This window comes from Hemicordylus capensis, chromosome 5, assembly GCF_027244095.1.
Source record: "Hemicordylus capensis ecotype Gifberg chromosome 5, rHemCap1.1.pri, whole genome shotgun sequence".
NCBI classification, from domain to species: Eukaryota; Metazoa; Chordata; class Lepidosauria; order Squamata; family Cordylidae; genus Hemicordylus; species Hemicordylus capensis.
The window spans coordinates 107,759,260-107,772,960 of NC_069661.1; the positions used below are offsets into that span (position 1 = coordinate 107,759,260).

At 44.6% G+C, this 13,701-nt stretch overlaps 1 pseudogene; it reads right to left on the minus strand.

Moving 5' to 3' along the window:
* Positions 1-11,546: 11,546 nt before the first annotated feature.
* On the minus strand, positions 11,547-11,665 carry LOC128328598 (uncharacterized; annotated as a pseudogene).
* Positions 11,666-13,701: the final 2,036 nt, after the last annotated feature.

Consider the following 13,701-nt stretch of genomic DNA (forward strand, 5'->3'; position numbering starts at 1 on the left):
ACACCCCAGGCTAACCTGCCTGCCTGTATGAGCTCTGTATTTAAGCTACAATCAGGAATACTTTTGTTAAACTGGAAGTTTCTTTCTTTTTCATGCAACAACAATGATTGGCAGAAAATAAGTATTTTTTTAAAATGTAAGAGTTAAATGCTTTCTATGCCAACTAAATATAGTTCCTTGTAGACGTCTCTGGTGTTCCATTACCATATATATCCATTTGGTTTAACCACTTAGTAGAATGAAGAGGTGTTTTAATTAGATGAGGTACACGAAGCAAGCAGTGATACATTGCAGTGAGCTATTGATAAGATTGTTCTTCTTTGTATTTTAAGAAACATACATAACCTGTGACTTTCAACTCCTTGTATGTTGAAATTAATTCAATAACAATCATTCAGATCTAGCTTAGGTTACATAGAGGCAAGGAAAAGGGAACATCTAATTGTACCTAATTGGACAATTTACAGCATTTCAAGCATGAACGGGTTCTGGTTTCTTCAGAAAGAAAGGAATAATTTCAGAAGACAACAGTCATTTTTATTTATTGTATACCGTCCTTACATCAATGAGTGATTCCAAAACTGTGTTCTGGGGCATTCTAGTGGATCAGGAGAGAGGCAGACATATAACTTGAAAAAGTAAGCTAACGCATTGGATGCACCCACCATTCTAAGTTTCTTGGGAACAAGGAGACCCTTATACAGCATTGATCCCCCACCCTCCCTAGATCAATGGCAATGGCAGTGGTGGCATCATCTCCAGGGAGGAAATAAGGATGAAGCAGGATCTGTAACACAAAAGCCTAAAAAATGTTGGTTCCAATTTGATTTGAACTGACAGAGAAATTGTGGAAAAGTCTGACATGTCCTCCCTACAAATTGTTGGGTTGAATCCTGTTAGACTGAAAATCCAACATTTTTCAGCATCAACAACATCTGAGAGGTGCTGTGCTAGCCATTTAACATATGTCCAACAAGCATGTCTGAACACTGTCAGAGCTTAGACACAACAGTGGGGGGTCTCAGTTGGAGGTTCTGACTACTGGGGCTCCCTACTGTCATGTCCGAACTCACTCCACTAATGCCTGACACTGACAGAGTGAGGCGGGTCTCACGATCAAGGAGACCCGCCTCCAGAGGGATTGCGGGGATAGTGGGATTAGCCTCCTCTCCCCGCACACGATCAATCAGTCTGCTCTGGGTGGCCGAACCAGCCGCCCACATGACTGCTGGCTCCGTTATGGAGCCGGTAGGGGCTGGGGGGATCGGGGGTTGCGTGGTCCCTGGAAGTTCCAGCATGCCCTGCGCAAGCGTCCAGGGCATGCTGGAGAAACCCCCCAAGCAGGGAGGCTGCTTTTGATCCTCCTGGTCGGGGGTCTACTCGTGATTTGCTGTGGCGCGGAGCCATGCTGCAGCAACACACGATTAGAAAAACCGGGTTTCTGGAGCGCCCGCACGACAAACCCAGTTTAAGGGCAGGGCTACTTAAGCGAGTAACCCCGCTTAAGCCTCTGCTAGCCCCATTTTCTTCCATCATATGAATAGCCTCCGTATATATAATCAACAATGCACAGCCTTACATTCTAAGCATTCTAGGATTTTACTGAGAAAGCATGGGTGGGACATTGGGAATCAATATTAACTGGACTTTTCCTGCACTTTAAAGTTCTGGTAATGGATTAAGGGGAAAAAATGTATATTGCCATGAGTGTAAGACTGCAGTGTGCCCACATTCAAAATGCCTCCCAATATAATCCATTAAAAAATGTAGTCCTGATATCAAAGGTAACTGGTTTAAAAACAGTTATCCAAGACCAATCTAAACAATACATTTAAAAAGTCATCGTGTATGTGTGTATGTTTCTTTTCAAGTAGTAGGGGTGTGCAGAACTGGTTTGAATCAAACTGACCCATTTCAATCTTGAACTGGACCAGCCTCAAAAAAGGCTGCCGGTCCATGTTCAAACCAAACTGGGTCCGGTCCATTTTGGACCGGTTTGAACTAGTTAGACAGTTCGAGGGGCTATGCGTTTAAAGGGGAATCCAGTGAGGATTTCCCTTTATGAGTGAAGGGGAATCCTTCCTTTTAAAGGATTCTAAGGACGGCTGGGGTGGTGGTGGTGAGAGAGCACTTTACTAGTGCTGGAAGCTCCTCTAAATCCCGGTTCTCCTGCCCAGCAGCGTGGGTTCAGCATCTGCACCTGCCGTGGTGGCACAGTTTTGGCCTCCACACATGCATGGTAGGGATGTGCTGCTAACTGGCTCAAGATTGAGCCAGTTCACCATGAAGGTTCACCCTCGAGCCAGACCAGGCCTGGTTCGGCTCGACCTCAAGCCAAACCCCTGGGCTGGCTCAGATCTAGTCTGGGGTTCGAAATCTAAAACAAACAAACAAACAAACAAACAAACAAACAAACTCATCACCAGGTCCAGGTTAACTCTGCTGCCTTTGGTAGGTGCTGCTGCAGCTGTGGGAGGTCTCTAAAATGTTCCCCTCCCCCTCCCAGCCTCCCACAGTCTTTACGGAGCCAGTTAGACCCATTTTCAGGCCTTTCTGGCTGTTTCCCATCTCATGGTGGCCATTTTGAAGGCTGCAGTGCATGTGTATAAGCTATTTGAATGCCCAGGTTGTGACTCCCCCTCGCCCCCCCCCCAGCCAAAGAAGCACCCCCTGGAGGCAGCAAAGTTAACCTGGACCTGGCAGCTAGGGGTATTTTTAATTTTTTTAAAAAAGATTTCAAACCCCAGACAGGCTTGAACTCAAGCCGAACTGGGGGGGGGTTGGGTTTAGGGGTTCACCAAATCGAAAATGCCCAGTTTAATTGAATTGAATCGGGCAAACTGGTTTTGTGCACATGCCTAATGCATGGAGGCCATTTGTGTGGCCTTCACACATGCAGAGCCTGGAACTGAGCCGCCACCACATGGGCTGTGCTGCTGGGGTGGGGAGTAATACATAGAGGAGTGGGCAGCAGTAACATGCCCTCTAGCTGCCCCCCACCCCATGGCCACTCTGAGAGGCCTTTTAAAGGCAGAACTCCCCTTTACTTGTAGACTGTCAGACCAGTTTGACCTGGTTCGACTGAACAAACCAGACCGCCGGTTCATGGACCAGTGGTTCAGTTTGAATCCGAACTGAACCCCTAGAAATGGTTCCATGCACAAACTATTAAATAACAGCCACTATTAGCTGAGGAGAGGAAGGATTCTAATCAGGATCATCATGCAGATGGAGAGAGTTTTACCTCTTTGCACCTCTGTCACTTTCCTGCCAAAAAATTGCACTCTGAAGCAGTGACCTCCCCAATGGCAGGGTCACAGTGTCCCCTCCACTCAGTCCCAATCTGGGTCAGGGTCCCACAGCTGCTATTTGAAAGGGGAAGAAGAAAGCACGCAGGAGAGAATTACGTATTGAGCATATTGCCTAGTTTGGCCCAAAGTCTGTCTTGCATCAAAAATATTAATTTATTAGCTAACAAATGGAATATCAAAGGAACAGCTGGTAGCCATAGCCATGTATGGGTATGATGCTGGGCTTTATTTTCACTTTTTTTGCCCTGTAGTGCCAAGTAATTAGTGTCCTGAAAAGGTGAAGAGCTTACTGGCATTATGAGCTGTGCTGTGAGGACTCACATATAAGCAGCATATTGAGACTTTTTGTCTTAACATGCTAGTTTCTAATAAGTCACTGAGCATGCCGCGTGCAGCACTCAAATATCCCTTGGACTTTATCTTGGCTTGTCAAGGCCAGACTTTCTCATTCTCCATTGCCATTCTCATTTCAGAGAGGGTTTTTTGTTTGGCATTATTTCATAATCCATGAAGCCTGATGACTTCATTTTCAGCTTTTCCCTGTGTGCAGTGAAATCTGCAAGACCCAGGTGAGTTCCCAATTGAACAAGTTTGTGTATTGGCTTTGAGGGACACTATCTGAAATTAGCACTGGACTCCTATTCAGGATGATGATTGCATTAGAAAACCTGCACATATTTATTGCCTACCTTTTAATTTTAGTGATATTTCACATGCCCATTAGCCTGGAATCCAAACACCTTCCAAGTTAAATTTTACTTCTCCTTTAGGAAAACAATTTCCATCATTTTCTGGGCCATTTAACAGCCCGTTCTATTCTATTTCCAGAATGCTGCTTGCCAAAAGGCAAACATTCAAGGCAATTTTGAAGGGCCTTTCTCAGCACAATATATTCATCAATTTTGAGGGAAACCAGAGGAATGCCAATAAGGTGAGTGACAGTGCTAACAAGATTCTCCAAAGCAAAATTTGAAACAAATTTGGAGGATCCTACTGAGAAAGAACAAGTACTGTATACGAATTCCAAAGGAAGCTAAACAAGAATTTCAGTAAGATTAGCAAAATCTCTCCAGAGGATTCACACACATCTCTCTTCAACATCTTTTGTTTAATTCAATTGAGGGAAAGTCTCGCATTCTTCATTTCATCCAACACTTCCAATGAAAACAAGAACTCCCTTGTGTGCTTACTGTGTAACATCCCATTCTGCCTTTGTTACTGTATAACACTGCTGCACATGCACATGCACTGCTGAAGTGTGTACTCTATTCATTGCTATCATGATAGCCTGCCCTACCCTGGTGGCTGAAGCAGGTGTGTCTCAGCAGTAATTGTTTACTCTTTGAAAATGTAAGAGTTTTAGTAGAAAGTTTCGCCTTACAGTGAAACTACTTGTATGTCTAGAATAACTGCAGATCAAATATATTCAGAAACACAGGATAACCTTGTTACCCGTGCGGGTTCCGTTCCTCACCTACTACTGCGAGGAATGGAACCATGAGTAACGAGGCATTAGGGCTATGAGAAAAAGGGGGTTAGGATCCAGGGTGGAGGGAAAAATCAGAAAAAGGCCTAAAACTGCCCCTAAATGGCCCCAAGCTTACTGTGGTGTGCTCCATGGGTCCCCAGTGTGCCCACGCATGCCCTCCAAAGGATGAAATGGCCTCAAAATCACAAAATAAGCCACAACATGCCTCCTCCTGTGTCCTCCTCTCTCCTCAAGACAAAATGGCAGCCAGAAGTTACCTCTGTGGTCACTTCTGTCCCTCTAGGAACCACGGATATGTGGGTTCTAACCCATTAGTATCTGCAGATTCTAGAAAGTGGTGTCTATTAGACACCTGCGGATACGCAGAACAGTGAATAACAGTTTCACGAATAATGAGGTTCTCCTGTATTATTTGGATAGTTGGCAATTGGAAGATGGAAGGAAAGCAATACACTGGCTGCATATTAATTTTATATGTATGTATGTATCTATGTATCTACTCGTATGTATCTATTTATCAGATTTGTTTACTGCCCCAAACTTCTGTCTCTGGGCAGTTTACAACAATATAAAACAAGTTAAAACACAGAAAATAAAAACCTTAAAACAATTTAAAATATGTGTCCATCTATCTATTACAGACACATGTATTAATGCGCTAGGATTCCAATGCTGGTGTGTGTGTGTGTGTGTGTGTGTTAGTGGGGAGCTTCCAGATGAAGTGGGCCATCTCTCAGGCATGTGGGCCTCAGTGGGCTCCCTTCACCTGGAAGTGGCTCGATATACAAATAGATAATTTATACAAACTGCCTCTGACTCTCTTGGGTTCTCCACACCAAATGAGAATTGCAAAGTTGTTTAGGGCAGTGGCTCACCTCACTACCTTCTGAAGCCAACACTGCTTTTTCCCACCCATTTAAAGAGGAGTGAAACACAAAGAACTCAAGGGTAGGGAAAAGCAGACTTCAGTCTTGCAGGATCTACTTTGCTTTATAACAGAACTCCAAGGTCCATCAACAAGGGCCAGATGCAAAACACTGTCAGTAGGAGTGGGGGGGGGCAGGTGTACAACAGTCTCTCAGAGAGCAGAGCCAACTACCTACGATATCCCATGTAGCCATATACTGGGACAACCTGAACATTTAAAGTATACATCTGCATCTTAGTTTTTATTGATCAGGGATTCTAACAGCCTAATTTGGAGGAAAGATAAAGTTTTTTTATAACAATAGTTGTTGCTTTTATGAAATATATGAGAGTCAGAAATCCTTGCTAATCTACTTCAAATCAGCCAGTGCCCATGGCTGACATCGCCAGAGGTCCATTGCTCACTGCTGCTGGCCTCCATGGTGGCTTGCCGCAAATGTCACTGTCCTCCCATTACACCTCATTGTGGTGGTATACTGGGCAGCTGGTGGGAGGCAGACAATGGTGGCGGCAGTGAGTGGCAGGCATCCACAAGGCTAGCGATGGGTGGGCAGGGCCCAGGAGGTGAGCAAGGGCCACTGCAAAGGCCTGCAGTGGGTGAGCAGCAGTTTCCCCCCACCCACCAGGCATCCCGTGGTAGAGCATGAGTGCTCAATTATAGATCTGCTCCTGAAGATGAGCAAAGAGTAGGTGGAGTGTATGCATTCAGGCCTCTTTTTAACTTTATTGAGACAATTACATATTGGCTCTGTACAACCAGAAAGAGACTTAATGTAGTAAAAGGCATAAGTTTTTAGGTACACACTTTTCAAACACATTTTATCTTAGGCTTCTGATTTATCATGGAAAACCACCTTTGGGCTATAACTAATATAATGCTCTGAATAACCCTATCAACTTGCAGGCTGTCCTTAAGATTTGGAAATGAAAGAAAATCATTCAAGCCTGAAACTACAAAGGTCACTAAATAAACTGATCAGAGGTTGTTTGGGTAGAAATAAGGTATGAAAAAATCATACAGGTCACATCTGTCTTTTAAAGTGAATGGTAATTTAGGCAAATAGTCTCAGAGAGCTCCCAAGTCAACCAATTTCAACGGCCAGGATCTAAAGAATGATGTGACCAAGAGTCATGCTTGACATCATGCAAAACATTCTAGATTGCACTACTTCAGATCACAGGATGGGAGTCATATCTGAAATAGACCCTTGTGTTAAAAGGCTTGCTGCATGTAGTAAACTAGCACAGCAGGGAGAGACGGAAATAGAAAACCTCTCCCTCTGATATAGACTTACTAAATAATGAGAAGAGGTTGTTTTTTTAATGGGTGAGAATTCAAAAAAACCCCAACCCCTCCCATCATTATTTTAAAGTGTTACAACCATGTGTCTACCATTTGGATTTTGTAAGCACTCCTTGCAAATACTAAAAAAAAAACCTCCTTAAGGTTTGCGGGGGACTGATAACAAATGCTCGCAAAGCTCAGGCGGTTTTTTGAGGTGAACATGGGAGTTTGTGCCCATTTCAATTTACGGCTAAATAGAAGCCCTACAGGCTTCTCCTATAATGAAGTGAGCCTTCCACTTCGTATTACACCTTCTGTCTTTCCCCAGGTAACTTTTTGGGGCTTGTGGAAGATGCAGGGGGAATGGCAGGGAAAGGGGAGCAGTGGTAAATCAACTGGGCTCTTCAAGAATTTCTTACAGCAAAAGTCTTGCTGGATCAGGAGTCCTGCTGGAGCCGAAGCTGACCGGGGTGGCAAGGAAGTATCCTGCTGCCCTGCACCAGCAGTTTTGGAGACAGCACCAGAGGGGGGAAAACGACAGGGGGGTGAGCACCCTCCCTGCTCCTGAAAGGTAACCCCCCGCCGCCAAACAGTCCGAACTCCAGACCTCCAAACCAGTTCAGTGGTCCAGAAAGGACCTCCGACCTGGTTTGTGCACATCCCCACATATAACTACATAAAATCCCCAAATATAGCAAGTGGTTCCCAGTAGGGTTGTGCACAATTGAGATTTGTGCACAATTTGAAGGGGCAGTCCAAGCACCTTTAAAAGCGATGAGAGCAGACCTGTACTTGCTCCTTTGGCACTCGTCACAACTTCCTGCTATGATGTCATGCTCCCCAGCACCCCTCAACATAGGCGGAACTGGGGGGGGGCAGGCAGAGCACATGCCCTAGGTGCCACTGAGGTGGGGGCGCCATGCCAGTTCCTGCCACCCCCACCCCATTGCCCACCTGTCCAGCCCCAGGGCCCCTCAGCCACTTGCCTCCAGCTCTGGCTGATCGGCAAGGCCTAGGATCGGCAAGGCCTGCAAACTGCAGAGCTCTTCTCTCCCCACCTCTCAGCTGATCAGCGGGTGGGTGGGGCTTCCAGAGAGGCCTCCGAGTAGGCCTCCCTGAAGCCTGTACTCAGCAGCCAAGCAGGCCAGGAAGGAGGAAGCAGGCAGAGTTCTCTGCAGCAGCAGCAGCAGCAGACCCTCTGCCCAGACTATCCAGCACAGCTTTTGCCAGGTAGGCTGTGAATTCCTTTTTGTGGTCCCCCCCACCCCTATAGGAATCTGCTTGCCATAGGGCTTTGATATGGGGGGTGGGGCAAGACTGAGAAGTCTCTGAATATTTAATTTAAAACAGACTGAAAAATGTGCTAGCTTTAAAAACAAAAACTATCTAAAAAGGCCTGTAAGTGGCTTGTTTCAGGGCAGAAAATTACAAAAACTTCTGTAACAAGTATATTTTATTTATTTTCATTCATTCATTCATAAATGCACTTATGTTCAAGTTGTTTTGCAACCCAGAAGGTCTGAGTGAGAACTGTGAAGCATGTGTTGTGCTTTTATTTTATTTTATTTTATTTTATTTTATTTTTCTTGTGTGTGAACTGCTCCCCAATAACTTGCAGGGACTTCAGGGTAAATCTGGCCAACTTGTGAATGCAGCACCTCCATTCCAGAGGAGATGTGTGTTAAAGCGCTTTAAAAGCCTCGTGTGAAAAACCTCTTGGAATCAAACTTTACTGAATTTGTTCAGAATTCTGAGAAAAGAAACATAGGCTCACCCTGCATGGTTGAAAGTCTCCTTTGCTAATCTGCAGCGAGGGGGCCATTTTAATAATTAGCGTTGCTAGTGTGTTCTAGGCATTAAAAGTAGCACAAATATATAGTACTCAATGTATATCATTATATACTGCGAAGTGTGCATGTGTGTATTCAGTGAAATATATTTCCAGGCAGCATACTTATTTTGAAATATCAGACTTAAATTCTTGGGGGCCTGGGGTGTGTGGAGGCCCTGGACTTTGAGGGGCTGGGGGCCCATTTTAAAATCTCATCTTGGCCCATTCCAACCTTGCTATGCCCCTGGCGGTCACTACACATGGGTTTCTGCACAACACCTGCACAGAAGAAACTTCCATGTAGAAAACGTTTCTCTTGAAAATTGACCCTGAATTTTCCATCCATGACTGGGATATTTGAGAGTTAAGAGTCAATAATAAAAGAACAGCACACTGCTTGTGACAGGAAGGGGCAAATTACCATGATTTCTTAGTCTGGCAGGGGCTGGTTTTGGCCCTGGCAGAACTTGGCTGTCTGCTCCTGTGGTAAATTCCTCTGTCTAGTGTGGCAAACTAATGTATCCTCCTCCCTCTTGGTGTCAAAGTAAGCACTAGTGTGGTGAATGCACATATACCCCATCATGAGCCAACAGTCATTATAAGAAAGACAAAGGCTGGCAGGAATCATTCACTGGTTTACAGACACACACACACACACACACCCCACCACCTTCTTCTTCCCCTATTTTGCTAGTGGCTATTTGGGCAGGTGATCCTCTAGGACAAAGTCATGTTTTTTAAAGAATGAGATGAGACAGAGAAAATGACACTTGGAATCCTCGCATAACTCCTGACTGTTGTTCTAAGTCTTTTACAGAGATGGCTCATGTAACATGTTTTCAGGTTTTGATCAACTACCATGTCTAGATGGTACAGTGTTCCTTTTAACGGGGATTTCCAGATATTGTTGACTACAAGTCCCATCATTCCTGTCTGGACAGGGGCACAATTTCAGTGCTTGCCCTAGGCGCTATTTTCCCTGGTTACCCCTCTGCCCCTCAATCTTTGTTACGGTTATAGAATAGCATAAAGTACCTGGGGGTGATTACATAATACTGTACATATTAAAAGCCTAGGGGTGCACAATACAAGCATATAATGAAAGACTGTGATAAAAGACTATAAGAATCAGAACTGGGAGTAAAATTTAAAATAAAGCTATGGCTGTCTAAGACAAAACAAGACCTCAAACATAATGACCTAGATCTAAAAATTGCAGGTAATAATGGGTATAAAGGCATCATTAAAAATAAGCATAAAAGATAAAAGCAAGAATACATTTAAAAGATTATATGAAAACCACAGAGGCATCTAAAATCATAAAAAGATCTGTACAAATATTAATAAAAGGCATCATAAAAAGGCATAAAAGAGATTAGCAAGAGTGCATTAAACCAGCACCCCTCATGCACCAGTAGTACCCACATGGCCTCTGCACACACAGAGCAATCATTTGTGTGGTCAGCACTCATGGTGACCACACAAATGGCTGCTGCACATGCATGGAGGCCATGTGCATGCTGCCACACCACCGCAGCTGTGCCACCACCATGTGAGGGGTGCTAGGGGGCATAACACCACAGCAGGAAGCTGCAGCAAGCGACAAAGGTGCAAGTACAGAGCTGCTCTTCCTGCTCTTAAAGGTGCCTGGACTGCACCTTGAATAGTGCACAAATCTTGATTAATGCACAGTTCCCAGTTACAATGGATCCACAAAAAGGGAAATAAAGAGACTGCTTTGAATGGGGGGACAGTGGTGAGTGTTGTTTCTGAATGCCAAAGAAGACAGGACATTCATGATGGGTTGAACTGGGGCTACACTTTATTTATGAGCAAGGAACTGCAAATACAGAAGTAGTGTTAAGGAAACCCTTCCTCCTGTGGAGGCAGTCTCACAATGAAGACTGCTTATCTACAGCTGGGTGAAGCATTTGGGCTTGGAAGCTGCCAAAAGTACATGGGAACATAGGAACATAGGAAGCTGCCATATACTGAGTCAGACCATTGGTCTATCTAGCTCAGTATTGTCTTCACAGACTGGCAGTGGCTTCTCCAAGGTTGCAGGCAGGAATCTCTCTCAGCCCTATCTTGGAGAAACCAGAGAGGGAACTTGTAACCTCAGATGCTTTTCCCAGAGCGGCTCCATTCCCTGAGGGGAATATCTTACAGTGCTCACACATCAAGTCTCCCATTCAAATGCAACCAGTGTTGGAGATGAAGTTCCAATGCATCGACCTTTTGCACCAACTGTCCTAATGACCACTAGGGGCACTGGGAGTAGAGACAGTGAGTCAGGGTCTCCCTATCTGTCCCTACTCTATGACCCCTGAACTGACTCTGCTTCCTGTGCTGAGTCACAATCCTTCCTTTCCTCCTAGAGAGCAGATGGAAACATCTCTCTCCTTACCTATCCATTATGTAGTCCTTTAGATTAGATATAGGACTTTCCTATCTAAGTGTATTTAACCAATAAATATTTAGTGTTTAGTCATACAAGGATCTCCATGTCTTTTCTCTAAATAGCTGCAATATCCAAACCATCCTCTGCTACCTACTCTGTAACTGGAGTGTGTGCTCATTCCTTAGTGCCCTGCTGCTTTACCTATTGTGGGTAAAAATCAGCAACCTCTAACAACCAGGGTGGACCCTGCTTAGCTAAGGGGACAAGTCATGCTTGCTACTACAAGACCAGCTCTCCTCACCAAAATACAGCACCTGGTATTCCCAGGCGGTCTCCCATCCAAGTATTAACCAGGCCTGACCATGCTTAGCTTCCGAGATCAGACAAGATCCGGCGCGTTCAGGGTAGTGTGGACTTAGACCACACTAATCTGTCTACGAACCACAAGTAATCTGTCTATGATAGCTTCCTCCTTGCCATAAAGTTTCCTGTGTTGAGTGGAGAGTTGCCTGACTCACCCCACCTCTCAGGAGCCTAAAAGCTCTGAGCGGGAGAGCTGAACCATACCTTAAAGGAAGTCAGTTCCCAGACATTCCTGGGCCATGCAAACCTTAAGGGCTGCCCCATGGAAAACCTCATTTCACCTTGGGTGCCTTCCCAAGCCTGCATTCGCTTGCAGAATGTGGCCAAAACTATACTACTAAATGGTTCCAAGCTTTACCTACACGTCCAGTATCAAACAACATGAGTGAGGAGTAGGCAAAAAAGATCCCACCGATGGCCACTGGGTGAGAATAAAAAATATCTGCTCACTCCTAGGGCAACCAGTTATTATCTCAATGAATACAGGGTGCGTGTGTGGGAGCCTATATGGGTTTCAGGGAAAGCAGGCAAGGCCCATATATAAGACCAGCATCCCACCTGCAGCTTATTGAGCACATCAAATCATGTGCCCAGCAGACAGCAGGATGTGCACTCTGCATTGGCTGGCAGCAAAACTATCACTCCTACCAGCCACTTCAGTCATCAGGGAATATGTCGGGCAATATCCTGGTCCCATGCTCAATAACATACTAGTCAGCTACTTGAATGGGTAATAACAATGAGCAAAAACCAGGTGCTATGTACAACAACAAGCAAACCAGCGTATTGTGCATCACTAGGACCTGAATCAGCATGGAAAACAACATGCAAATAATTATTTAGAAAATCGTAGGAATATACGCACAGAACACACATGCCGAACACTCAGCATAACTTTTTGATAAAGAGAAAATATTAATGGGAATAATTGTAGTGGGTTTTACCCACTATAAAGAATGTTCTCAGAAAGTAAAGTTAGTCTATCATGAATAAAATATTTATATAAGAAAACACACAACCCTGGAAATCCTAGTGAGAACATTATACCCTCTGAAACATCAAATTGTTTAACCAAGTCAATGGAAATGCCATATTTCTATGAAGATAATAGTTACACAAAATAAGAAATGTATAGTCTGTTCTTGTGTATATTTACTCAGAATGTCCCACTGATTTCAGTGAGCCTCATTCCCAGATAAGTATGCAGTACAATAGAATCAGGGAGGATTGCTATGAATCAAAGTGATTCAAATCACGGAGATAAATTAGTGATTTGAATCAGCAAGAGAAAAAACCTGATTTAAATCAAGTTTCCCACAGATACTTCTTCACATATAGGACACATTCAAACGTAATAGGAGACCGGAGTTGCAGGGACCTGCAGCTACCTTACCATGACATCTGAACCCAGTCTAATACAGTCCCATCTGTAGTGCAACCCAAGGTTGCGCTGAGTAGATTCCAGTTAGAACCCTCAGTTTGTAGTGAGTGTCACTGCTCCAAACCAAGGGTCCGTGGAGCCTCCCTGCTATCCGAATGTAGCACTGGAGGCTGAACTGGAGTTAAGGAGTTAAACACTGGAGGTCCATGGAGCCCCACCTCTCTGCAGTCTCACTAAATGCAGAGAGGATATTCTCCAGTACATCCGAATGCGAATGGGAGAGTGGGGAGGGGGGGAGAGCCTGCAACTGTGGGTCCATTAGACCCACATTTCCACATTACATGTGAATGCAGCCATTTCTTAAGCAAAATGTACAAAGTAGATTCCTAAAACATGTTAACTTTCAACATGATAGAAGATATATGATATCTAGGTGCCAGCATTCAGATGTAATGCTGGCACCATGCAACCAGAGTTAAAGGCGGTGAAACTATACTCTGAGCCAAAGGAAATGGTGGGTCCATTTTCTTGCTTAATTCGGGTTTCCCGCATTCAGGTGTGTGGCTACCGAATCCAGAACTGAATGGACCTTCGGTTTCGCCTGTGTCTTTCAACATGTGACATGAGTCTGCTTAGAAACAGAAACTGAAAGGCCAGACATTTCAAGAAGCAGAAGCTGGTAGTTACTGGGCAATGCTAGCCAGAGGAAAGAC